The sequence below is a fragment of the Ochotona curzoniae genome, unplaced genomic scaffold, assembly GCF_017591425.1.
Source record: "Ochotona curzoniae isolate NIBS_2020 unplaced genomic scaffold, NIBS_Ocur_1.0 contig_1274, whole genome shotgun sequence".
NCBI lineage: Eukaryota > Metazoa > Chordata > Mammalia > Lagomorpha > Ochotonidae > Ochotona > Ochotona curzoniae.
The window spans coordinates 15,818,053-15,845,009 of NW_024465023.1; the positions used below are offsets into that span (position 1 = coordinate 15,818,053).

The window sequence follows — 26,957 nt, forward strand, 5'->3', positions numbered from 1 at the left end:
TTTATCCCTGTTGTATCTATCAAAGGCTCAACCACATCCTCTGCCTGATTTTCTAAGCTAGAATGCCACTCAGCCATGGTGGCCTAACACCCATGAAATCAGAATCACTGCTCATCTAAAGCTGGTCCAAAGCTGGTCCCTGTGCTTATAGCGCAATGTTACCTCTGGAACCCGCAGTGGGAGCTCAGTAAAAACAAAAGGAATCTTAACAATGACTCAAGGGGCTCCAAAGTCAGCTCCCCTGACAGTGGCTGCATTCTCAGGAATTACTGGGCAGGAATGAACCCGGATGAAGAAATGTGAAGCTAGGTGCCTGTCTGTCACAGAGCAGCAACCATCTCTTTTGTGATTGCGAATGGTTGCACATGTTTGTCTCACATGGAGTTCTGGTATTTTCCAAGGAGAGACTTTTCTTTGCAAACACTCTAGGTAGGATTATCATCATTAAAATATTAGAAAGCAAAACACAGGCCCAATATGCACATTATGTGTACAGGAAGAAGTGAGAACTCCAATGGCCAAGCAATTGGTGTTCCTGGGGAACTAGGCACATACACAGTTTCTCAGATAAACAGTATATTTACAACTCAGACGGCGAGGTGGGCTCCTCCTCTTCTTGCTCTGAAAACTGTCTCCTGAGATGATTTAAGAGAAAACAATTTCTTTAAAAACAAAAACCCACTAGTGATTTAATAAACTTCCCTCTCAACATTTACAGATCCACACTGCACGTATGTGACACTGCCACCAAATAAGATATAGAAGGAAAATTTCAGAGATTTAATACCGATTGGGGTATTATGATAGAAACAATTAACTTGACAGAAATATGTTCTCTGCGCACACACACACACACCATCATTTCAGGAAAGTACAGAGAACACACTTTCCTATCTCCACCCCTAGCACCCTCTGCCTCATCCCTCTGCCTCCAGCTTGTCTCCATTCCCTATTCTCAACACAGCAGTTGGGAAATCCTGGTGAAACCTGAGCCTCATAATTTCACTCTCCTGCTCAAAGCCCCTTCTACAGCATTCCACCTTGGAGGAAGGGCCAGTACTGTTGCCCTGCCTGCAAGGCTGTACTTGATCTGCTGCTGGTTCCTCCACTGTGGTATCCAATGGCTTGCCCCCTACCTGCTCCACTCCAGTCTCACAGATCTCTTTGCTGCCCCTCAGACACTCCTGGCATTCTGTAGCCCGGGTACTTGGCACTGCTCCCTGCTAGGCCTGCACTTTTAAAAACACTCATTTTTCTTAATGTCTGCATGTTAATGAACCTTTCTCCATTGACTATATTACAAGTCAGAACCCTGCCTTCCAACAGGACTGTTGTTTTATTTTTCCCTACTATACTTAGGATCTTCAAACACTATTAATTTACTTTCTTATCCATCTCCCACAACAAAGAAAGCTCCACAAGGGCAGAGTTTTTGCCTTATTTACTGGTGGAACCACAGGGCTAAGACAAATGCTTTTTCATGGTAGGTACCTGGCAGACAGTTGTTTACTGATCAGATGATGGGGATGGGTGCATGGGAGCCTGGAGGCTGTACTCCATCCTTCTTAGCACTGCGGGTGAGAGGTTTAATAGCGACAGTACTACCGTAAGACCGAGGCAGTTGCTCCACTAACAGCCTGCTCCTTGGCCAACTCTCTTCTGAACCAACACATTGCTTCACAGATGTTTGCTATTAGCCACAAGGAGGACTAGACAAGAAAGAAGGGGAAATGATTCCCTCCAATCCATCACCACTAATGGAAAAGGAATTGGACGCTCGAACATCTTGGAACTCCAAGAGATCTGTAATTGAAAGTTAGGAGCTGAGAGAATGAATAATGTTTATACTATTTATTTATTTATTTATTTATTTATTTATTTATACTAGAATACTCCCTCTTGAAAAATGTATAACCAGAAGGCTTACTACATGCTAAATACAATGCTAAGGGCTTTGATGCTTTATCAGGTTAAATCCTCCCAATTACTCTATGAAACATGCCTAAAGTCACCACCACTAAGGCATAAAAAGGTACTCAACTCTGGTCCATAACTACTGTCTCCTTTAAGTGTCCTTTTCAGCCTGTGTGCAGAAGGCTCTTTCTCCTGAACTCTGTTCTTAACTGCTCCATAAGCAGATCTCAGAAATCAATTCTGTCAATTCTGGCACTGATGTGTCCCTGAAACAACACTGAGAATTTGGTCATCACACTTACACAAATAAAATATGCAGGCACGGTCATTGGTTCACTTACTTTAATAGACTCTCCATCATTTTCCCCTTTCAAGCACAGAAATTTAAAGAAATGGAAACATATTCCTTTCCCAGCTACAATTTCATCCTTTGAAAGCCAGAATGGGGAATAAACATCCCTATATACACATTGGGATCAACCAGAATTATCAAACATTACAAGTGCTGAGCACACATCTTCAGAAGGACCATGGGGAAGAATCAGAAAACCCTGATGCATATACAAAATGTGCCTTCAGTACTGTCACAAAAAGAGAACAAGAAATGAAAACATTCTTGTTTGGGCTCTGAAAAGGAAAACAAGAGGCCACAACTGAAATATACATGAGCCTATTTTGAAGCCTAGAAATATCTGACTTCCAAAGCATCTCCAGTCCAAAGCAATAGGCTGAGTCATCAGCTAAAGCCACCACGCTGAATCTGTTCACTCTCTAGTCTGAAGGAGGCGACAGTCCAAAAACACTGCTAATTGTGTATGTGTCTTTGATAAATGGCATTCCTTGAGCAGTTCTGTGCTCCTTAGAAACTTAATCACATTTATTCTCAACCTCTGTTTTGAGCCTTTAAAAGGTTCAACAACTGGCTCAAAGTCACAAGCCTAATAAGTGGTCCAGGTCAAAATCAAACACTCCTTTGGTCAACTTGCAGACAGTGTCTGCAGCCACTGGGATATTCTGTCTTCTTTGGCAGTGTGGACCATGGACACAGTTCCACTTTGGAAGTATTACCCGATCACCAGCCCTCTCCTGGAGGAAGGTGAGTGCTTTAAAGAGGAGCCCAGTTTTCTTTACACTGCCCTAGTGACTTTCTAGGAGTGAGCTGTTAGGAAGCCAATGCTCAACAAGTTCCTGCCATTTTCTTTGGCATTTTTCTAATTGTCAAAGTCCAGGAAACATGGGAAAGGACAGGGCAGGAAAAGATGGACTGCACTCATTAGCTCTCTTCTATCCTGTAACATGTCTCCTGTCTGTCCTACTGAGCATGCTCCAATTGATGCACTGGGATATGTTCCAGAAGATTATTTATACATTACTTGTTTGGATCTCAAACAGAATTTTCTTTGGGACAGTGTTAACATGACATGACGGCTGTGTTTCTAGGCCAATCTTCAAAAGCCTATATTTAATTCAGTATTAGAGAAAGTCACAGCGAAACAGATTTTTGGCTCAAGACAAAGAAGAAATTTCTAATAATAAGAACTGCCCAAAATAGAGTGGGTTGCCTCGGGAGGTGTTAGAACAGAAGGTAGACAGACAGCTTTTCTGGGCATCCCCACATAGGCTCCAGAAGCATCCATGGGACTGAAGTCCTATAGAGAAGAAACGCTGAATTACATCAGATCTCAACGCTGTTCTCCTGCTGCATATTATCCTGGAAGCCTTGTGATTTTCCTAGCTATTTATCTCCCTGGATTTTCATACACATATGAGTAGCAGATTGAACAACACAGGAAATGGAGAGACCAAAATTTCCCAGACCCGGAGTTTCATTTGCTTTGATTTGCAAAAGAAGATGATAGGCCACATAACTTCCATCACATGAAGAACATCAGGAATACTTGTTCAGCATTATGAGGCTGAACTCAAACAAGCTGTGTTATTTGAAAAGTTGTGTCCTATTTCACTTCCTCTATTTTCCCCGCATCAAATAGACTCTACTATTTCTCAGCTGGAGTCACACTAACTTTAAAAATTAGCGAAGCTGGTTAAAGATATAATTATAAAAACTACATGGATGACCTCATACTCATTGTACATAGACAAGGATTCCACCAGAAACCTGGAGTACACGTTGGAGCTAAAGACACAAAGCATCTATTGGTAACTAGCTAGTTTGCCAGCAATCTAAGCCTATAAAACAATTTCACAGCACCTAATATGGTCCTGGGGGCTAATACAACTGCACCTTTTTACTCTGGGGTAACAGCTGTGTAGCTTGCTCCTGCAGAACATGTGTGGATTCTTCCCATTTAGCTCTCCTGCCCCATGGCTGCCTGACTAGATCTGATCTGTCCCTCAACGCACAACTAAACTTTCCTTTTGATCAGAAAAGTCTTTTCTGACACTTAGAGACAATTATCATGGTATCTGGCTCTGGATATGCTTAGGAGTCCCCAGTACCTCTAAAGAGCGAGCAGCATTTGATCTTGTATTCCAAGGCTTTCATGTACTCCTTATCTGCATCCAAGCACCTGCTCCTCCAAAACATTTAAGTCCAACCTAGAACTTCAAAAACACATATATCAATGTGCGGGTGTGTGCATGTGTATATATAGCCATAGATTTTTCATAGTCTCAGGTGTTTACATCTGATAAAGAAACACGGTGAGAAAGAGGGCCACACTGCAAGGAGCTCTCCTCCACGACACATACTTAGGGCTTTCCACACTGCTTTCTGAGCTTGTAAAGACAGCTAAGGACAGGAGAAGAAACTCAGGGAGTCCGAGATGTAAGCAGCCAAGTGTGGCAGCAACCTGGAAAGCTACTGCATTATTTCCATGTTGTGCTTACAAGCAAACACGATTCTCTTTGGCACATGAGAAGTTCAGAAAACTACAACTTGGTAAAATGATTCCCTTCAACTCAGAGGCTACTGATATAGCCCTCCTCTTCCCCAAATGTCAACATCAGCAAATCATTTTGGAAAGCTAGGCTAAAGGTGGAACTTCTCCTTCCCTGGTATTGTTCACTTAAAGTCACTGGGCCACTGACAACTCTCTAAAGGAAGATGCAAGCGGCTAGGTTCCTCTTAGTATTGCACAGAAATTAATGACTTGAGAATATGCCTTCTTGGCCACAAGGCAGCCATTAATCTTACCTTAGGCTCATACCCAACCAAGAGCTCCTTGGTGCATTCGTATGCACCGCGAGGCTGCATTGACTCGCTGGCACAGTAGACTAGCGCTCACCGAGGGTATGTTCAGACCTCCAAGATCAATGGGTTTTTTTTTTTAGGTGGGTTTAAAACATTCTCCTAACTCACATTCAAATGGGGAGGAGTCAGACATGAGCTGAGTCACCTCCAAGACACCCAGCAGCAGAGGAAACACTAGGGAATTCAAGCACTGACTTCAGAGAGAGGCTGTGGACTGAGATAATGCGTTCTCACTTGGCCCATCTGTGGCGACATGAAGACACAAATATCCCCAAGGTCAAGATAGCAGCAGTAAAGCTGTGGGATTGCACCTGCACTTGCTCTCATTCTCTTCAAAAGGCAGAATGTTAAAAATTCAATAATATGGCCGAATTCTAGTGCTTTACTACGATGTTTGAAATCTGGAGACATTCCATTCCACATGGATGCATGCTTGTATAATTACAGCATATAAACCACATATCATTATGCACTTGAACCGCACAGTAATTAGAGCTGCTTCGCTTTTAAATTTCTACACTTTTAGCAGGCATACAACAGCTCATGCCCTCTTTTATAGTTATTTGGAATTTCAAGCTCTTTTAAGCAAAGGTAATTGTTAACACTTTCTCCAACCACACCCACAACCTCCCTTTGGTTTTGTTGTTGTTGTTTATTTTGTTTTGTTCTGGGTATTTTTGTGTGTGTGTGTGTGACATGTCCTGTTGATCCCTGCTTTGAGGTCAGTGTTGTGGTACAGTGGGTTAAGCCACTGTTGGCGACACTGGCAATCCATATCAGAGTACCAACTCAGTTGGAGCTGCACTGCTTTCTGCCCAGCCTCCTGCTTACAGTACACGATGGCCCAAGTACGTGGGTACCCATATGGGAGACCAGAATAGAGTTCCAGGCTCCTGGCTTCAGTTTGTTCACACCTATTGTGGCCCTTTAGAGAGTAAACCAGTGAAAAGAAGCATTCTCACTGGTGATGGCTCACTCACTCTATATCTCTCCCTCTCCTTACCTCTTCCCCTTGCCCTTCCCCCTCTCTGTCGTCCTTACTTTGAAATGAATAAATAAATCTTTGAAAACTCCCCCTGTTTCACATGTATCCATCTCCGCTGCTCTTTCTACTCTAGTTCCCAGCCACCTTAGGAAGGTAGCAGAAGCAAAATCCTATAACTATATGTATGAATAGCTGTATGAACCACCCTTCCAAACAACATTTACTAAGCAGAGTCACAGTGCTATCCCACTGCCACAAAATCCTGTAGCCAGCGCTTTGTTTAGAGATGATGCCAAAAGCCAACTTTATTAGAGTCAAAGTTCTCTCATACTGAGTCTATACTGTTTCCCGTATCACTTTTTCCCAAATTTTAATATCTTTACAGGTTTCATTAGAAAGCACACCAGCTACTAACTAGTTTCAACCCAGAGGTTTAAGTCTGCTCGACCAATGAAAGGCTGGAATTTGGTTAAGTCAATAACATGCTGCCAGGTGACTGACAGGAAGTATCATAATAACAAGTATTAATTAGGCAGGTACCAAAAACAGCCCTATACTTTCAGATCCTCCATATGTAAATGTCTATTACTTCCTAGGGTTGATGAATGCAGGTCTAGCATAATCAGTAGGGAATCAGACTTGGGAATCGAAGCAAGAAATCTGAAACAAAAGCTGGGCTTCCCTGTTGTTATGGTATTAATGTTGTTACTGAACACTCAGCTTCGTGTTCTACATTGTCTCTTGGGCAGTGTGATTCCTCTGTGTGTGTGTGTGTGTGTGTGTATGTGTGTTCAAGTATTAAGTGAGGTCATGTCTGCAAAGGAGCTGGAATAACATATTTGTGAAATGACTTGCACTCAATGGATTTCTTCCTCAACATCATGCCCTCCAAACTGGCCAAGTTCTACACATGAGAATACTAAGGCCCAGCAAAGACAAATGGATGGCCAAAATGATCCAGGGAGTGGGAACAGAGGCAGGACTAGACTCCGAGCCTTGCATCCAGACATACTTCTTCAAGACACCATTCTAGAAGGTCTCTGAGCAACTGCTATGACAGGGAGGGTGACAAGGGTGACAAGAGTATTTCTGAGGAGCCTAGGGAGATTGATCAGGATGGTTCATAGTGACACTTCTTAATGGAAAAGCTGAGAAACAATACACCGGATGGAGGCTTGTGTTGATGCTAGCAGTGTACTTTCTCCTTGCCTCCTATTTCTGTCTGGCTGCACAAGGCTGAAGAAGAACTGACATCGCAGAATGCCACCAGGACAACAATGCTGCTGTTTCTTAAACTCAAGGTCAGGAGCATCAGCCAGTCTCAGCAAAACCTTTCCCCAAATGGGCGACTCTGAATAGTTTTAGCCTATACATCACACTGTTGAATTAAAACCTCTCTGCTGGGCAGTTTCCTGAGGTCAGCACAATGCAGGAAGTGCCAGGGAGGGGGAAGGGGCCGACTCTGCCAGCTTTATCACACCCACTGGAGCCATCCATCTTACATCAAGCTCAACATTCCTACCATCAAAGCAAGAGAAGCACAGTTACCGGGTTGGGATTCTATCAACCCCAGGGGATTACAGTGGTAGTCTCTCAACGCACATACCATGCTTCCCTCCCATCTCTCATTTGTCACCACTGAAGCAAAATGAGTTTAAGTTTCCAATTGTCACTCCGTAACTGAGGCTTAGTTCCCCCTAACCCACACCCAGTTTTCATCCCAACAATTCAGCTTGCATTTGGCAAATCTGGGAGTAAATTCTACTTTGTTAAGGGCTAAATGTCAACTTCATGTTTTACTATTATGTACCTGGGGCTGAGTCTTAGCAACCAATCACATTGCAGAAGAATTGCTCTCCTCTTGATCTTTCCTGATTTATTTGTTTAGGAGACTTAGAAATACAGAGTGAGTGACAGAGACGGACAGAGGAAAGAAGAGGGAAGGAGGGAGAGAGGGAGAAAGAAGGGAGCGGCAGTTATTTCATTAGTTCACTTCAGGGGTGTATCTAACAGCCAGGGCTGAGGTAGGCCAAATTTAGGAGCCAGAAATTCCATCCCAGTCCTACACATTGGGTGCAGGAGCTCAGACATCAGCAGGTCATCTTCTACTGCCTCCACAGACACATTAGTAGGCAGCTAGACTGGAAGTAGAGCAGCTGGGAATTGGACTGGCACTCCAGTATAACAGGTGGGCAGTCTACATGATATCTTAATCTACTAGGCCGAAACAATCATCCTCAATTCATACATTTTCCCCATCTCAAAAAGCAGTCCTTCCCAACTATCAATATTCTGTCTATCCTTTAAAGCCCAAGTAGGTCATTTTTTCCCCCACAACTCAATTCCCCTATACCCAAATCTGGTGATGCAAAAATAAATACCCAATCACCATGATGTTTGGTGACTTTTTTCCCATCGCCTGCCTGCATATTTTAAAGACCAGGCTTGGGATCTACTGCATATCGTTCCTTACCCTACAACCTAACCCTCTTCCAGCAGAGATTCTCTCTCCATTCTGGACTGTTCTCCACTATTAACATCACTACAATGAATGTAGAAAGCAGGACCATGAGCCAAAGACTCATCCAAGTGCGTGTCAACTTCTTTGATCCTTATACCACTGCTGCCTCCTGTGAAGCAGGTACTGCTCTCACTTCCCATTTGACAGTTGGGAAATGGAGGAGCAACACAGTTAAATAAGCTGCCCAAGATCACACGAGCTGTAAATAGGAGAGCCAGGATCTGAACTCACACTGCATCATTTCAGCTCGTGCTTTTGGCCACTTCCCTCCAGCGCCCTACTCTTGCAGCTCTTCCTAGTGCGTGATCACATGTAGTTTATGCATTCAGACATGCAGCGTCCAAGTCAAGGGAAGCTTCTCTGGGCAGAAATCAGAGATCACTGACTCATGCCCTTTCCCAATGCTTGCTGCATGAGGGTCAATTTCTCTGTGCATCCTAGATTACAGAAACCCTTCTGTGTATACTCAATGTCATGTATTCTTGCCTTATTTGTCTGTGCTTTTTAAGTCACAGTCCTCCAACTGGACTTAAATTCCTCGAAGGCAGAGACTAAACCTTCCACCATTTTCTTTTCTGAGTCTACCACAGTACTCGGCATAGTAATAAGCAATGCACATTTTCTTATAAACATTCACTGAAAGACTGGGGGGGGAGCTTGTACTGACAGCCTTACCCACTTGCCCTTATTCAACCCATCATTTGGCCAACTTTTTCATGGGCAATCTGAATTCTACATTCCATCTTGTGGTGTCCATAGCTCCAAATGTGCTCCTTCTAATCCACAGGAATCCTGCAGACACAGCTGAGGAGGAGCCATAACTTCACTCTTGCAACACAAACGCACATTCTAGATCATGCAAAAGAAACTGCTGCTGGCTTCAGCAAAAAAAAAAAAAAAATAGGACCCTCAGCACCCAACAGACACCACTGTCGCATCCTTTGTAATGATAAATTGCAAGCAATGTGAGGCAGTGGCTGGGGGGCCAGAGTTCACAAAGCTCATGATGAAATAGGCAGAGGGATTTCCAGAAACCCAGGAGGAGGTCTCAGAGCAAAAACATGTCCTTTGGGATCCCTATTTACACTCTTCTGTTTCAGCCTCCATCTGCCACTTATTTGTTTTGACCTTGGCTTAGACCTCTCAGACTCAAACTCTGATGTATAAAATTAAGATGATATCTTCCCTGAGGGGACACAGTAGGATGCACTCTGAAAGTTAAACAGCATTGAACAAAAATTCAAAGGGTTCATTTGCAGGAGTTTGGAAAAGTACATTAAAGAAACTTAAGGAAGGTGGAGCGAGAGGGGAAGTGAAAGGAGGGAGGGAGAATACAAAGGCTGGTGGTGGCATCTTTCTGAGATTACAGTTATAGTGGATGCTAATATTAGTGAAGAGCATTAAAGAGAGGTCTTCTACTGGCCTGAGCCAGTTACAGGGAACTGTTACATCCAGAGAGGGTTTGTAATTCCTTTCCTCATAGCTAACTGTGTCGGCTTCATCATAAAGTAAAATATAAGCGAGAATTTGTGTTCATCATGTTAATAAAGTACATACCTTTGCAAAAGAGCCCATGTTACAAGTGTCAGACCGTTTTCTTTAGTCTTCAGTACAAACACACTTGGAAGGAAAGACCTTCACTTGAGAAAGCTGCAAAGCTTCTTTTCAGCATTCCAGACAAGATGACTAGTTACAAAGAGGGCTACACTGTATCAATCACATCTCCAACATATTTCAGACCTCCCGCCGGGAGGTGGCACAGTAGTCTCCAAGGCCAAGAATGTTCACACAAACCCTTTAACAGAAAGGCTAAGCACTGGGCTGTGCTGTTCATCTGTTCAGACACAGAATTCTGTACACATGATTCTCTGACATGCAACCTTAGGCAAGGCCTACCTTCTCTCATGTGTCGAACCAAAGCAATCTGTCCAGAGGTATAGCGACTAGTGAGATACAGCTCAAGTATTTAGTGCTAACGCAGAGTCCAGCATAGCACATGGGCTCATGAAAAGGTACTTTCCATTCTTTCACAAGGAAGGCAGTCAAAATACCCAATTATAGTAAACTGAGCTTCAACTTCAGACCTTTGGTTCCCTTCTCACAGCCTTTCAGAACCATGAAAGTACATACAACCAATGAAATGCATCCATTGTAGTACAAAGTTGCTGGGTGTGTGTGTGTGTAAATGTCTAAAAAGTCCCACTCAGGTCTGAGTTTCTAAAAGAATCATAATCAGAAAATAAATAATCCAGATAAAATGTGCTGATTACCATGAAGGTGAGGGGAAATATTTTCATTTCTCAGAGATGAGGGAAAGGCTGAGCATGAATTTAAAATTGTCAACGCAGACTCTTACTGATGAAAATAGTGCATACCTCGTCACCAAGACCAAAGAATAAGCAATAGAAACATCCAACAAAACCGAAGAACATGTAATAGTTACATTTGGGAATAACCCAACTTATGACAGAGTATGGCATGCCACAAGGGGGACAACCATATGCCACATGAGTACAGAGAACAGGAAGTCCCTTATCAGCAAGGGGAGCACAAAGGACCTGATGCAAGTGAACACTGAGTCTAGGGCCTGCCAGACGTTGTCAATTCTGACACCCGGGGATAGGTCAAAGCCAACATTGCAGGCAGAGAGGAAAATACCATCACCAAGTCAGCCCATGTAAAGAGGCCATCCCACACAGCACCTGGGTGCTGGGCTCATCTGCTGGACTCCATCGAATGCTTTTTGCGCTACTTGTTTAGTTATATGAGACAAGTTACTCAACTTCAAGTCCATTTTCTGCCCTGGGAAAGCGGAAGGGTGACAGCCACCTCTAAGGGCTAGGAAGAAAATCAGAAAATAAAGTAGTACCTAGGTTCCACTTAACAATAAATGTACAGTAACTTGCAGGGGCTACTATTCTCATCCCATTATCACACAGGAGCTGTCCCTTCTAAAGACAAAATTTATGTGTGGCTCAGGAAAGCTTGCTAGAACAGTTCTTAACCTATGCCTTGGGCCAGAAACAGAGGATGATGCATCGTGCTCTGTTCCACATATGCTAGGAAGAGCCTATCCACTACAACATGAAAACAGACACCAAAGCCTTTCCCAGCAAGATCCCAGTTTGTCATCTGCTTTACAATTCTACGTTCTAGGGAGAGGCTTACACTAACCAGAATAATGACAGTGTCATGCTGGGGTTCATTGAGTTTTCTTATTAATCAAGCATTAATAGAAAAGCAATTTGTCCTCACTCATTTTAAAAAAAAATACCTTAAATCCATGAGTGTATCCCTTGCCTCATAACATGCTGTGTGACTGTAATATAATCTGTGTTTGATGAATTAAGAATTAGCAGTTTCCCAGGCCTATATATTTATGGAAGGTTCCACATAATTGCAGCTTTGTAAAACTGGAGCCAGACTGCAAAAGCAAGCTGATGGGAGTGGGAGGCACTTTAAGACTACGGCAGAAGACTGGGCCCTTCAAGTTAGACTTGATCATATTCTATGTAAGAAATACAATTTATACTGTAGACACACAGATTCTCAAATAAGGCTTTTTGCAAAGCATGGCTGACCCTTACCATGAACATGCATTTTGATATTTTCTACTCTGTTTTATTTCAATTTTTTAAAAGGGTTGGTCATGACCTACTAAATGGATCTTAGCAACCACAGTCTGAAAAGCCTTTTTTATGGGTAACAATTAGAGTGCACCACAGGGGGCCCTGCCTTGTGGTTTCTGGAGAAAGTTTTGTAGGGTGAAGGAGCTAATTCACTAGACATCCAACCAAAACCTCAGCAGCCTAAGGGCTGTAGCATTTCCCCAGACTTGAGGAGTAAATAGATGGGAGCTATGGCTCTCACAGGTGCAGTTCTAGGGAGATGCTTCTTCTTTCCCCGAATTTATACAGTTAGCCAGGAACCCATCCCATGCCCTACAAACAAGTATGCAAAATGGGAGGTCACTGACAGGCCAGCCAGAGGTAGACAGCTGGCTGTAGGAGACTAGGGCAGTCCGGCTACCTCAAGGGGCCTTATAGCATCCCCCAATATGGTTGTAGCTTTCAGCTACAGAATAAGCCAAAAAGCACTACAATGGGCAGACATGATTTTTTACTACTCAACTGTCACACATATCTGTGGGAACCCCAAGTGTAGCAGAGGCACTTGTCCACACACAAAAAAAGCTTCTCTCCATGGGGACTCCATTGTGTCTCAGGTCACCTGTGCAGCACAGCGCTACTCTCCAGTGCAAGGAAGCTCTGCACAACCAGGAACAAACTCTTGGCAACCACCCACGCTAGCAAATCACTACGCACATGGAAAGATTTCCTATCAGAGGAGGCGTGCTATCCTGTGAGGAAAGCTGGCTGTGTTTCAAGAGGCACCAGGAAGTAAAAACTAAGTTCAGCATTCCCAAAGCTAACTAAGCAGCATGTGAAGGAGAAGCACTTCGGTGCTCAGCCACCCCATGGAACCAGTACTGAAGCAAAACACTGATTGCTATGACATCTGTAAGTCTACAACCAAGGGCCCAAGATGATATACCTCTTAGGCTAAACCAGACTTGAACAGGGAAAATGGAAACCAACCGGAAAAGGAGTCTTGGAGGGTGCAAAGAACTGCCACAGTGCATGAAGTTCAAGTGACATGAGAATAACCGCATTCCCAGGAACATGCAGGTCATAGAAATTACAAACAGTCTTTATGGAATTTTACAGGAAGGAAGTCTGCCCATTAGAACATCCCAAGTCCAGTTTGCAAGAGACCAAAAAGCAACTATAAACTGAAACCCCACCAGGAGACAGGAACTGCTAGTGTGGGACCCACGACCAGGATGCAACAGGGAGTGTGGACAAGGGGTCATTTCTTTCAGCCACACGCTTTAGAACATTTTGGCTGCTTTCCATGAGAAACTTCTTCAGTCATCATATAGTTTTAGTAGCTCAATTGTGGCCTACCCCTTATACTGACTTGGCCAGTCATAAAGATGGTTACCCCGGCTCCCCCAGCCTTGCCCGCCACTCCAGGTGCTTCAGCACTGTCCTTTACTACTGGTATCATCTTTGACCTCTACCCCCACATTTCCCATGGTGCTCGACTCTTTTAAGCAGTTCTCATCTGAACCTCATCTTGGATATTGAGTTAGCAGCCTCACTGATTTGCAGTGTAAGGCATCTGATTGAAAACAGGAACACGTGGTAGGAACAGAGTGTAATTTTCCATTTGAAACTTTTCTTATTTGAGCAGAGAGTGACTGATAATATTCTATGTCAGAGTAATGGTTACAAAGCTATTGAAGCAAGCTAGTGGGGCTGTTAGGAACTTTAAAAAAAAAATGTGCTAGAAAAATAATCGTAAATCTTTTGCCAGAAAGGGAAGCCAGGAGCAAATTTCTCATAAGATAAGACATTCAGTGTGCCCCTCCTCCTCGCCCCCAAGCTCAAACACAAATGGTCGTGCAGACCCACACCATGCCTCACCTGGGAAGGACCACACAGCTAGTATAACTGTGTTTGAGTAAATGGGCTTTGTGGGTGTGTTGGAGTCCCACTCTTCAATTTTCTATTATAGAATCTGGCTTGGTTGCCTCCTCTATTAAATGCAGATAACACCACTGCCCTTTCCACAATGTTCCACTAAGAACTAAATGAAGTAACACACAGTGTGTAGGGCACATACTAAGCGGTTAAGAGATACTAAGTATAATCATTACCTTAGATTATTCTAGAGTTTACCATCTTTCCTTTCTTTTTGGCAAGGGCATTCCTAAAAAAACCAAAATATTGTTAATCCTCAAAAACAGAGATGGGAAATGGTGTCTCTTTCTGAAGAAACTTAAGCAGAGGCTAATATCACCTTTCCCAGGAAATGGAATACAGACTATCCTTTTTTTTTTAATTTATTTTTTTTGTGTGTGTCCATCTCTGTCCCTGCAAATCTTGACTGGGTTGAACAGAAGACACTTCATAAAAATTTTTCTTCCTTCAAAGACCCCCAACCAGTACTAGAATATTCTAGAACTCAACCGAAAGTAGAAAATTCAAACTAAATCTTGGGAAGTGTTTCCTTTAAAAGCTGATTTCATTGACTGAACTAATTAGCTTTTTTTCTCTTCCAATCTTGAGAGTTCCAGGTAAAGAAAGGTATAATTAATTTCCACGGAGGGAACTCATGAATCATAGAAGCACCTCCCAAAAACACAGGCGTCTGTTGAACAGGGAGAAGCAGCAGTCTGCCGAGGCTGCAATGGAGTGTGGACACATTTCAGGCAGGCAGCAAGTAGTCAAGCACACTGCCTGGCAGTTCACCAGGGAGTCATAACCAAGCCTATGCCCCTGGCTAAGGGGTCACATCCTGTTTCCCCAGTGGCCTTTGCCTCAGAGAAGTTTCCTTACCCTTGCAGTAGGAGGAAGGGCTTACTTCCTGGATGCCTCCTGACCCTCTCCGCAAGAGCAGCTGGAGGGCAGACACAGATGGGGAAAGTCCAAGTGCACTTGACTTGCTATTTTTAGATGTTCCTGAGAGGCTGTATAGAAGTTTCAGGGGGCCCATGGGGAGACTGCAGAGCGCTGGTCAGCACAGGTGGGCACCCTCCTACAGCAAAGGGGACAAGGATTAAGGGCAAGTCCGAGTTTCGACACTGAGGTTGCAAAAAGCAGGTACAGCCACGGGCAATGCTGTGATAATGGCAGCTCTCTTCTACTCACTTATGAAATGCAGCTCCTCTCCAAGATAGGGCGTTCTGCCATGGATTTGACCGAATAACTGGACAGGGGTCTGTCCGACAAAACACAGATGAGCAGAAACACAGCCCTGACAGAGGAACAAGGTGAGAGCCGAGGCACAGAAACCAGGAATGCTGGCTCTGCTTTCAATCAGCTGCCAGACGGAGCTCTAAACTAATGTGGACAAATCTTTTACAAAAGCCTGCAATTATTCACAAGCATATGGGTGTGGTGGAATGATAGACTACTTGACGATATTTATTTTTAAAGTCTTCCACAGGTCAGCCAAAGGTTTAGATTATTAAGGATGGGTGGCAATTTGCCTTTTTCCACACCCCTCCTCAATATAGTTCACGCAGCATATCCTTTCTTATCAGGTACTTCTCCTCACAGATCTTTCCATAAATTACTCTTCATTACATTACATTAAGGACTACATTAAAGATATTCTTGTATACATATTTAACAGGCAAGCTAATTCAAATAGAAAATGAGACTGACAGATTACAAAAATGTCCACTTGTACACTCTCAAGCATCTACCAGAATGAACTAGGATTATAATACTATGGTACTAGGATTATAGTACTATTGTACTAGGATTATAGTACTATAATCTTCAGTTAATCTTCTACTAATCTGAATGAATAGTTTGAAACAGGAGTCTAGCAGACCTCAAGTACAGTACAAGGCTGTGGTTAACAAAATTTTAAATGAAATCCAATTTACAAATTGGTAGATATCACCTTAGAAGTTACTAAAATAAGCAATGTAAAGACAAATAGAAACATAACATACAGGTAGCTTTTACCACTGCCCACAGCAGCATGAGCACGGTTGCAGAGGGAGGGAACGTGCAATTAAGAAAACAAGGAATGAGACAGACACAAGAGAAAGATGATAAAGCGGCTCAGCCCTAGGGAAGGCCACTTCTCTGAGAAAGAAAGGTCAGCCCAGAAAGCATGAGGCCTCAACCTTTCATTGAACTGTTTGGGGGTTAAATTATAGGGATTGATGAGGTGCAAACTTCCATAGCTATGCTCCATATTGACGTTAAGAAGCCCATGCCTGGTGATCAGTAAGCAACAGGGTGGCCCAGATCCAGAAGTCAGTCTGTGGCTGTCTCAACCATATCTTAAAGCACACAACCCTGTGGCTTTGGACCATTGCCCAACTGCAGACCCCTTGCCCACTGGCTTCAACCTGGGTCAGGCATTTTTGTCCACCTGTGGACCATTGTCTGCAGAGTTTGACCTTGGTCTCTGGCACCTGTACTTTGTGAACTCAAAATTCCAGGCAAAGTCTTCCTTGTTCTTCTGTATCAAGCCATGCTGTTCTTCTTTCGCAAACAGCCTGCACTATTCCTTCTATGGTCTACTTTATTCAGATTGAGAAAGCACTTGGAAACAAAATAAAATTTAAGAAACCAAAAGGTACTAACTCACAAAGATGTGCACTAGCCATATAAACTCAATATTAAGCTAACTTTGATGTGAGCAAAGCATCTAAATTCTACAACTAAGATTAAAATGTCAAAGTGCTTCTTTGCAAATGTGTAGGCTGGAAAAAATGCTCATTATGTCAACTAATTACATTTACTTGGAAATGTAACTACATTCCTGCTTCAGCCAATAGTCCATGTGCCAACCCGTTAACGAAGTTTTTATATAACAATTATTTCAATGAATTAATTGGAGCCATGTATAAAAATTAAAACTAATATTGTTCATACAAAGATTTATGCAAAATACTAATTGTTGAACAAGCTTCCTCAAGGCCAATATCTAGCATTACTTAATCTCTTAAGGCCTTAAAGTATGTGTTCATTAATTACCTGATGGCTGGATCAATTAGGAAGATCAGCTCATTAGTAGAAAAAGTAAAACCTTCTCCCTGACATACAGCTTAAATTAAGTTGACTTCAGCACTAGGAAAGCCTTCTGGACGTCTATAAATCTCTGAAAGGTTTATCATCTGCAGGCACAAGTAAGCTTACTCTGCTTTGTTCCCTAGGGCAACATCAAGACCAAAAGAAGAGATGTTACAAGAAGACAAATTTAAGAAATATTCCTAGCAAGTAACTCTGTGTCACATCACATCAGCTTACTTGGGGATTGTGTGCTTCTCGCTTCTAGAACTCTGATGCTTTTGAACCAAGAAAGTGGCCAGAGAGGCTGCTGCCTTTAATGAACTGAACCAGTCTTCTCTCACTGGATGGTCAGCACATATTCTCAAGTTTACCTTTAATAGCTTATCCTTCAGTGTTCTGATTTGTATTTTTAAGGTTAAAAAGTCTTCCAATGTTAAACTGCATTGCATCAAGGATACTGTTATAGCCATAAGCAGCCTCTCTCTGGATATAGTCACAGGGCGTATTCCTCACCATCAGGACTGACCGAGGAGCTGGGGTTGTGGTACTTCAGGCTAAGCTGCCTCCTGCAATACCAGAATCCCAAATGAGTGCTACTTATAGTCCTGGGTGCCCTGTTTCTCATCCAGCTCCATACTGGTGCATTCTGGGAGGCAGCAAATCATAATCCAAGCACTTGGGTTCCTCCAAGCCATGTGGGACACTCAACTGGAGGTCTAGGCTCATGGTTTTGGCCCAACCTGAACATTGTAGCCCCATTTGGGAAGTGAACTGGTGGATGTAAGATATCTGTTTCTACATCTTTCTCTGCAACACTGCCTTTCAAATACTTTCAAATTAATACTGGTTAGGAAAAGCCTGTGTATTCAGTACATTTAATGGTTTTTATATGTATAAAGGGAACAGATTTCATGTACTTCATTGCATGAAGCTTAAAGAACTTGTAATTATTTCCCACTCTATCCTCCATCCTCTTATTTTTCTTTTAATTTTTGCAATGACATACTTTCTTTCAATTTATAATCACAAGCTTAACCCTGAGCTAAATAAGGAATTCAACAACAAAAAAGTAGAAAACGCACTGTTCCTCAGGAGTATAGACAAGGGGAATAAACAATACTCAAATCTCAAAGTGTCAACTTCATTCATATGCATTCTTTTTTTTTTTTCTATTCTGTATATTAGCCACCACCAGAGAAAACCCAATGTTTGCTTGAAACTGGTTTACTTCACTAACCAAAATGGTCACCAATTCAATCCATCCAGTGATGAAAGACAACATTTCATTCTTCTTTTATAGCTGCTTATACTCCATCATGTATATATACCACATTTTCTTGATCCAGTCATCAGGTGATGCACACCTTGGTTGATGCCATACATCATTATTGTGAATTGAGCTGCCTGAAAAATGAGGTGTACAAATAACTCATATGCAGATTTCATTTTTCTTTGGTAAATTCCCAGGAATACGATGACTTGGTTGTATAGATCAGTTTTCAAAATAAGCCATCGACTTGTTGGTTTTCAAAATTAATTTAATATAAACATGGTTGCAGAACAGAGAGGCATATCCAATATGTATTTTCCTCTAGAGACAATTACACATTTGACAATAAATCATAAACTTGAGCACATGGTATTACTTCAGACTACATGAAGGATGCTACCATTTTTCTAAACTGATTTATAACTTAGCCATGTTTCTCATATAAATAAATAAATTGGCAATTTACAAGCAACTACAGTAAAATGGGAAAATTAAAGTTATCATTGTTCTTTTCTCCTGGACATCATTATTCACCTTGAAAATGCCTCATTCTTCTCGGGCATGGCTGGAAGAATTCTGTCAGCTTGATGATCATGTGTCGTGGTGAAGATCACTTTTGGTCAACCCTTTTGGGAGTTCTGTGCCCCTCCTGGATGTTGTTTCCAAATTCCTTCTCTAGATTAGGAAAATATTCCCTTATTGTTTCATTGAGTACATTTTTTTAAAGCTTCATTTGTTTTTATTGGAAGGTCAGATATACAAATAGGAGATCTTTCATCCGATGATTCACTCTCCAAGTGACCACAATGGCTGGAGCTGAACCAATCCAAAGCCAGGAGCCAGGGGATTCTTCCAGGTCTCCCACGCAGGGTCCGAAGGCTTTGGGCTGTCCTTAACTTTTTTCCCAGGCCACAAGCAAGGAATTGGAAGGAAAGTGGGGCTGCTGGGGTTAGAACTAGTGCCTATGTGGGAGATCCGGCACATTCAAGGCGAGGACGTTAGCTGTTGGGCCACCACATTGACCCTCATTTAATACATTTTTATTTATTTATTTTTACTGCAAAGTTAGATATACAGAGAGGAGGAGAGACACACAGGAAGATCTTCCGTCCGATAATTTACACCCCAAGTGAGCACAACGGCCAGTGCTGCACCAATCCGAAGCCAGGAGCCAGGAACCTCCTCCAGGTCTCCCACATGAGTGCAGGAACCCAAGGTTTTGGGCTGTTCTGGATTGCTTTCCCAGGCCACAGGCAGGGAGCTAGATGGGAAGTGGAGCTGCTGGGATTAGAACCCGTGCTCATATGGGATCCTGGCACATTGAAGGCGAGGACTTTGGCCACTGCTAGGGCCCCATTTAATACATTTTTAAACCCAGCTTCTCTTTCTGCACCTTCTGGGACTCCTATAACTCATATTTGGCCTTTTAATAGTATCTTTAATTCTTGAATACTTTAGCTTGACTCAGCTGTGCTTCCAGCTTTTTGTTTCTTTCCCTCTAGCGACAGGAAGTATCTTCCAATTCTGAAACTCTTTCTTCTGCGTTATTCACTCTAAGACTCTCCTTTGTACTTTTAATTTGCTCCACTGCATTCTTAATTTCTGATATGTCAGCTTTCATTTTTCATTTCCTGTGTGATTTACTCCTTAAATTCCTTGAACTCCTTTATCACATGCTTCTCAATGTTTGTAAGAAGCTTTATAACAAGTGTTTTGAATTCTGTATCCCCTTGTGTATTCCAATGTCTGTCAGTCTCCAGGTACCCCTCTGCTTTCGGTCCGTCCTCTCCTATTTCCTCTCTGCTTCACACTGGCTAATGATTCTCCATCTGCTTAAATGTGTCCTTACCCTGTTCTGTCATATTCTCTCCAGGTAGTGTCTCTTTCACCCAAAAGTTACTTCTTTTAAAGGAATTATTAAAAAGGAGTTTGTAGTTGTGCATTATTATATTAACTCAATAGTTCTGTGTTATCCTTTATAGTAGCCACTTGCCACATGCACATAGACTACTAAGCACATAGAATGTGCCCAGTACAAACTCAGATGTACTCTAAGCATAGAACACACATTGGATTTTAGAGTATGAACCATAAAGAACACAAAGTATTTTAGGCACTTCATGTACCTTACTTGTTTGTTTGTTTTTAATGTAGGTATTAGAACATTTAAAATCAGGTCACATTTATCTTTATCTTGAAAAAAACCGTAAACCTTCCTTAAAAAATGGAGAAAAACATCTGAAATACACAGCATGGCTCTTCACCACCTCTATATTAGCACAAGACCAAAAAGTATGTTAAGTGCTAAAACTTACTGGCCACTATGAATAGTTATAAAAACAGGTATCTTCCTGCCTTATACTAAATTTCTTAGGTTAAATGGTCCCATATTCATTGGGGAAGTAAATATAATTCTCCTCTTTCTGTTGCTAGCCCTGTATTCCAAGAAACACACTATGCAGGTGATCTAGAAAAATGGGTAGGGACTGCAGCAGAAAACAATTTGTGAAAAGAAACCCTGGTTCCAAGTCAAGCAGGCCAGATCGATCATCTCCTTCATCTGAAAAGCCTGTGCTAGGTAAAAAGAAGCTCATCTTCTGTAAAGAAGGGTCCCCAAGCCACCCTAACAGGTTGGCAGGCTTATTCCCCCTTTTCAGTCCATAGGGCTCGCACAGGTTCTAACAATAACGAGCTGTAGGTAGGGTCCTACATTGACCACCAGAGGACTTTAGTTAGGTGGAAGATACTGCACTCTAGAGGAGACATGCAGTACTACATGTTTAGGGTCCAACTCTTACCTTGGGGAAATCAACCATGTCATCAGTCCTAGTGTCAAAAACCACTCTGGTAATCTCCTAAACATAAAACAATTTCCTTCTAGGAGACTTGCAGCTGAAAACATGGTTGCAACGGTAGGGATCTGAAATAGCCATAGAGACTTCAGATGGTCACTTGCCTCCAATGTCCCTCTATGTGACTCATGGTTTTAGTTCACTTACTTGCATGCCTGGGACTTTGCTAGCTGTCAGCTCATCTATCCCGTGCCTTGAGCTGATCATTTACAAAATGGCCTTAGAAGTATTATTTCACTGTTACCTAGCAATATGAAAAGGTGTTAATATGACCACTTAGGTATGAGAAAGCTAAGGTCAAGAGAGTAAGCGGATGACACTTTCAGAGGATACAGACTGCCCACTTCCAATCCATCACATACCCACTGGAACTAATGTTTCTGCTGCTCTATTATAATCCTTGATTGACTCCCCAGTTGATTTTGATCATTCCTATATGTCAACTCTGTTAGTCTCTTCCATTTCTCTTCCTTACCTACTTTCCTTATGCATGATAAATCTCCAAAATGGCCCAGATTCTCCACAACTCCTTATAATCGTACCCTCTGTCATATAATTTCTTCACTCTGAATGGAACTGCTTGAATCAACATACTCACAAACCTGCCCAAAGCAGACTTTTGAAAGGGGCTTGAACAACTGTGCTTCCTCTCACTTTTACCCTCTGCCGTCACCAGGACAGTGCTATCCCGGAGCAAATCCAGTATCCCAAGGAGATGAGTAGTGTACATACAGACAAAGCGCTCCCTGCCAAGGCAGGTAGAGACTAGCTTACAGTTAACACCCAGTTATATGAGAAAACCCAACCAAGACAATCAGAGTTACTTCAATGACCCCTCGACTTGACCCCAGAGACATGCATAATAAGCGTTTAAGTTTGTAGTTCTCCAAGTTGATTGTTACACAACATTAATGTAGTTAGAGATAACTGATAAAACTCCCTGCCAAAACCTGACGTTTGCGATTCAGTTCTTTTGTTGAGAAGCAGCCTCCTTTTCTCTCAATGTGACCTTGAATCCTTAATGCCCTCCAGAATCTACATCTCCTCCAAGGATACTGTGCCTTCTGTGGCCTTTTCTCCGTCAACCATTGCCATGAGGCACAGACAGCATCTTTCTCATGCCCCAGTGCAGCTTCCAGACCATTGCCCTTTTGCTGTCAAGTAGCCATCCTGCTGTCTGATGGTTAGACCATCTGCTAATACCTAGACCACACTCTGTTTCCTCCTAACAATGTCAAGAACTAAATCTTTCATACTTTTTAAAGGTGGATGGCTGGTGATTATACTCCCTATTTCACGCCCTAGCATTCAGGTCGACTTCTTGCTAGCAGTCCTCAAATACCCCAGTGGCATAAAAGCTTCACTTCCACTCCACACCTGCTACCTACTCCAGTGACCACAATTTGACATTTTCCAGCACCTGGAAACACTACACCTCAAGAAAAGTCCACTAAAACCACTCTCTGATTATACCCTCTGATTCTTTCAGCTCTTACTTCCTTAGTGGCACTGTATTTGTTTTTTAGGTACTCTATTATTTATTCTAAATCTGCCATGTCCTAGGTATACTTTTAAGCACTGAACAAGTAACATAGTGAACAAGTAACACAGTCTTTGCAGGGATAACAATCACATGATTACCATAATCAATAGATTTCTGAGAGTGATTGCTACTGTCTCCTTGGTATCTCTTCTCATTGTCGAACAAACACTTTTTCAAAGTACTATTTCCTCATACTACCTGTTCTTCATAAAGTTCCCAAAGGTAACTTCCGCCTTACATAACACAAAGAAAACCGAACATATTTGGAAAAAAAAAAGACTCAACATTCTGTCACATTTTTTTAGATTTATAGCTTTATAATAACAAATGGTTGTTACACTGAAACCTATACACATTTACAGAATTATATTTAAATTCGTATAGGACAGTATTTACATTTTTTTAAAAAGATTTATTTTTTTTTTACTGGAAAGGCGGATATACAGAGAGGAGAGACAGAGAAGAAGATCTTCCATCCGATGATTCACTCCCCAAGTGAGCGCAACGGCCGATGCTGTGCCGATCCGAAGCCAGGAGCCTCTTCCGGGTCTCCCACGCGGGTGCAGGTTCCCAAAGCTTTGGGCCGTCCTCGACTGCTTTCCCGGGCCACAGGCAGGGAGCTGGAAGGGAAGCAGGGCCACCGGGATAGAACCGACGCCCATATGGGATCCCGGGCGTGCAAGTTGAGGACCTTAACCACTTGCGCCACCACACCGGGCCCCAGTATTTACATTTTTAAGTTACCGTTTTGAAATTAGAAGCAAAGAAAAGCTTAAGTTTTACAACAAATAAATGCATACAAAACAAAAACAGAGTAAACAGCAAAAATAAAACTATTCCTCCTGGATACAATATGTGGAAATGTGTCAGAGAGCTACGTCTTCTTAATCTGTCGAAATCATCAAAACATGGATGATTTAGTGTCATTTTGCAAGAAATCAATTTGGCAGGATCATAGACTACCATCTTTGAAAGCAAATTCAAGCCATTTTCATCCAAACTCTTGAAATGGGCTGCTAAGCTTCCGTGGTTTCCACTTTGGAAATGTATTCTCATAGTCCTACAAAGATTCCACTTTCAGCCACACTTCAGTATTAGGAGAGTCCAGGGCTCTGAAAATACTGAACAGCTGATCAATGTATGCATCTCCTTGGCAAAGTGGTTCCTTGGTTGCTAATTCTGCAAATAGGGTGTCTATACTCCAGATGTCAGCTGGAGTTGAATACCAAGCTGACCCAATGGTACTTCTGGAGATCTATACTACAGCGTTACTACCTCATGCGTATACACTCTAGTAGATATTCCTAAAGATCCGGCAAGTCCAAAATCAGCCCTTCTCACCAAGTAATAGATTTTGAGGTTTTAAATGTCTGTTAAGAACACTTCTAGAGTGATAAAACACAACCCCCTTTAGGATCTGGTACAAGCTACTCTTAACAAGTGAAAGATCCATAAATTGATCAGGAGGAATTCAGTCCAAGTATTTAAGATTCTTGAAAAGAAATTCAAACATGAGACATCACCTGGAATCCTGCATAAGCACATCCTGAAGAGTGACCATTTTTGGATGACCAGGTTCTTTCAATAAAGAAACTTCCCAATTGCAATACTAGCAGCCTGTTCCTCTTCTCTTTCTAGTCTGATTTTCTTCATAGCTACCACTTGACCTGTAGTTTTATGTCTGCCCCTATATATAATTCCATAGGAACCTTCCCCAGTTTTCTCAATTTTGGTATAGTCCTCCATTGTTAATGGTATGGTAGATCCTGGCTTACTATCTCTGCCATGCCAGATACCAAGTTCTTCCCTCAACTTCTCAGAGTCAGCTTTGAAAGTAAGAGTCCATAAGTCTAAATTTATGTACATTTGCTTCTTCCTCCTTTCCAACTGTCAAGTCTTGGTTTCGTGTCTCCTTTCAGCTGTTCAAGACTAACATCCCACTTTTTCTCTCAATCCCACTCCCAAGAGTTAGTTCCCTCTCACTACTCAGTTATTAATACCCAGTATTTATTTTCAGATATGACTAGCTGCTCACATACTACCTCCCCCCTCTACCCCAGTTTCTTAAGTAGGTCTTTGGCAGGCAGCCATCCTAAAGGTGGTCCTCATTTGGAGCCAACAGATGGGAAAATAAAGGGAGGCTCTCATGGGAGGCCAGGAGGTGGTATACATTGCTTCTGCTATCATCGTATCGACTAGAACTCAATCACATGACCACACCAAAGAAGACTTGGAATCATAGTCCATGTGCCCAAGAAGATGGAAATGCTTTTAGTGATTCCTACCAAACTCTTCCCCAGTGGTTAATCCCAAGAGTTTTAGAGTCAGAAAGACCACGGTTTAAATCTCAAGTCTGCAACAACTGATGATGAGCTAGTCTCAGTGCTTAAAGAGATTAAACTGGAACACTGGTAAGAATCTCATAATCTCAACGGGGTTGAAAATACATATGTTCTTAGGCAAGGGTAACTACAGACTGTGTATATGTAGCTAATGTTATAAAGCCTGGAAAGATACAATATTTAAAGACAAGAGGGAACTATTTTTCGTTTTCTTCTAGAAATGCGAAAAAGAAGTAGAAAATTCTGACAACGTCCTGGTCTCCCTCAGAAAACTAACAGTTAAACTAGATCTTTAAAAATTATTTTTTAAGATTTGACTGTCCGGATTCTGCAACCTTGGTTGTATGTTTGAATCAGTTAGAGAACTTTTTAAAAATCCTGATGCCCGGGTCTTATTCAAGGCCAATTAAATGAGAACCACAGAAGGTAAAACCCAAGTATCAGCAGACCTTAAGCACTCCAGGTGATGGCCATATACACCCAAGGTGGAGAATCACTTTAGAGGACTGAACATTCAACATTATAATTTTGCTTTTCAATTAAAGTGAACAATAAACAGAATGACTTATAATCAGACACAATCATTCAATTTCTTCTTAATCCTTTAGGCTCCAGGAACTATTTTTAGGCAATTTCTCTTAGGTCAGTGAACAGTACTAACTAAAACCTATTTCTAAGTGATCTGTGTGTGAGGTTACTGTTTACTACTAAGATTCTATTTACAGAAGTCAACAGGTATTAGTCCAAAAGCAGATACACCTTACCACTGCTAAAATAAATAATCTAGTAACCTAAAAATCACCATACTATGGGATACTACTCATTCAGTAAAAAGAATAAAATTCTATCATTTGCAACAAAATGGATCCAACTAGAGATTATTATGCTCAGTGAAATAAGCCAATCCCAATGGGCCTGGCGTGATAGTGTAATGGTAAGTTCCTCACCTAGCACGCACTAGGGTCCTGTGTGGTCACAGGTTCTAATCCTGCAGGCCTCGCTTCCCATCCAGCTCCCTGCTTGTGGCCTGGGAAAGCAGTCAAGGATGACCCAGGGTCATGGGACCCTGCACCCATGTGGGAGACTCAGAGGAGCTCCTGGCTCCTGATTGGCTTAGCTCCGGCCATTGAGGTTACTTGGGGAGTGAACCATCACAGAAGATCTTCCTGTCTGTCTCTCCTCCTCTCTGTATATCCACCTTTGCAATAAAAATAAATACATCTTAAAAAAAAAAGAAATAAGCCAATCCCAAAAGGACAAATATAATATGTTCTCTCTGATATAAGGTAACCTTCATGCATAATTCAAGCTCAACAGATCTATAGGTAATCACACATATGCATATAGTCATCTAAAGGAACTGTATAATACAGGCTATCACAACAAAATGTAAAGATGCAATGTAGTATGCATCTCTACTTCCAAATCAAAGATGGACTCCCAATGAAAGTTAAATATATCCTGGCAATAGGATGCTGGACTCTCTGCCAGTGTCCATGGCTATAATGTCAAGGTACACCTAAATAACAGACTGATCAACTGTGACTATTTTTGAAAGACTATACTATTGTAATAATATAGAGGAAATCTGTGGAGAGAGGGATAAGAAGGGAGGGGCAGAGGTGAAATCTCAGAGCCCATGGGAAAGTATCATAAAATTTAAAAAAATAAATTAAAATATAAAATAAATAAATGGATAAATACAGTCAAGTT

At 42.0% G+C, this 26,957-nt stretch overlaps 1 protein-coding gene and 1 pseudogene across 1 annotated transcript in view; both read right to left on the bottom strand.

The window, feature by feature from the left end:
• The window catches only part of TSPAN7 (tetraspanin 7), a 106,116-nt gene that overhangs the window by 28,761 nt on the left and 50,398 nt on the right, over window positions 1-26,957 (bottom strand). The gene's annotated exons all lie outside the window — the stretch shown is intronic.
• LOC121171022 lies at window positions 15,152-24,648 on the bottom strand (annotated as a pseudogene).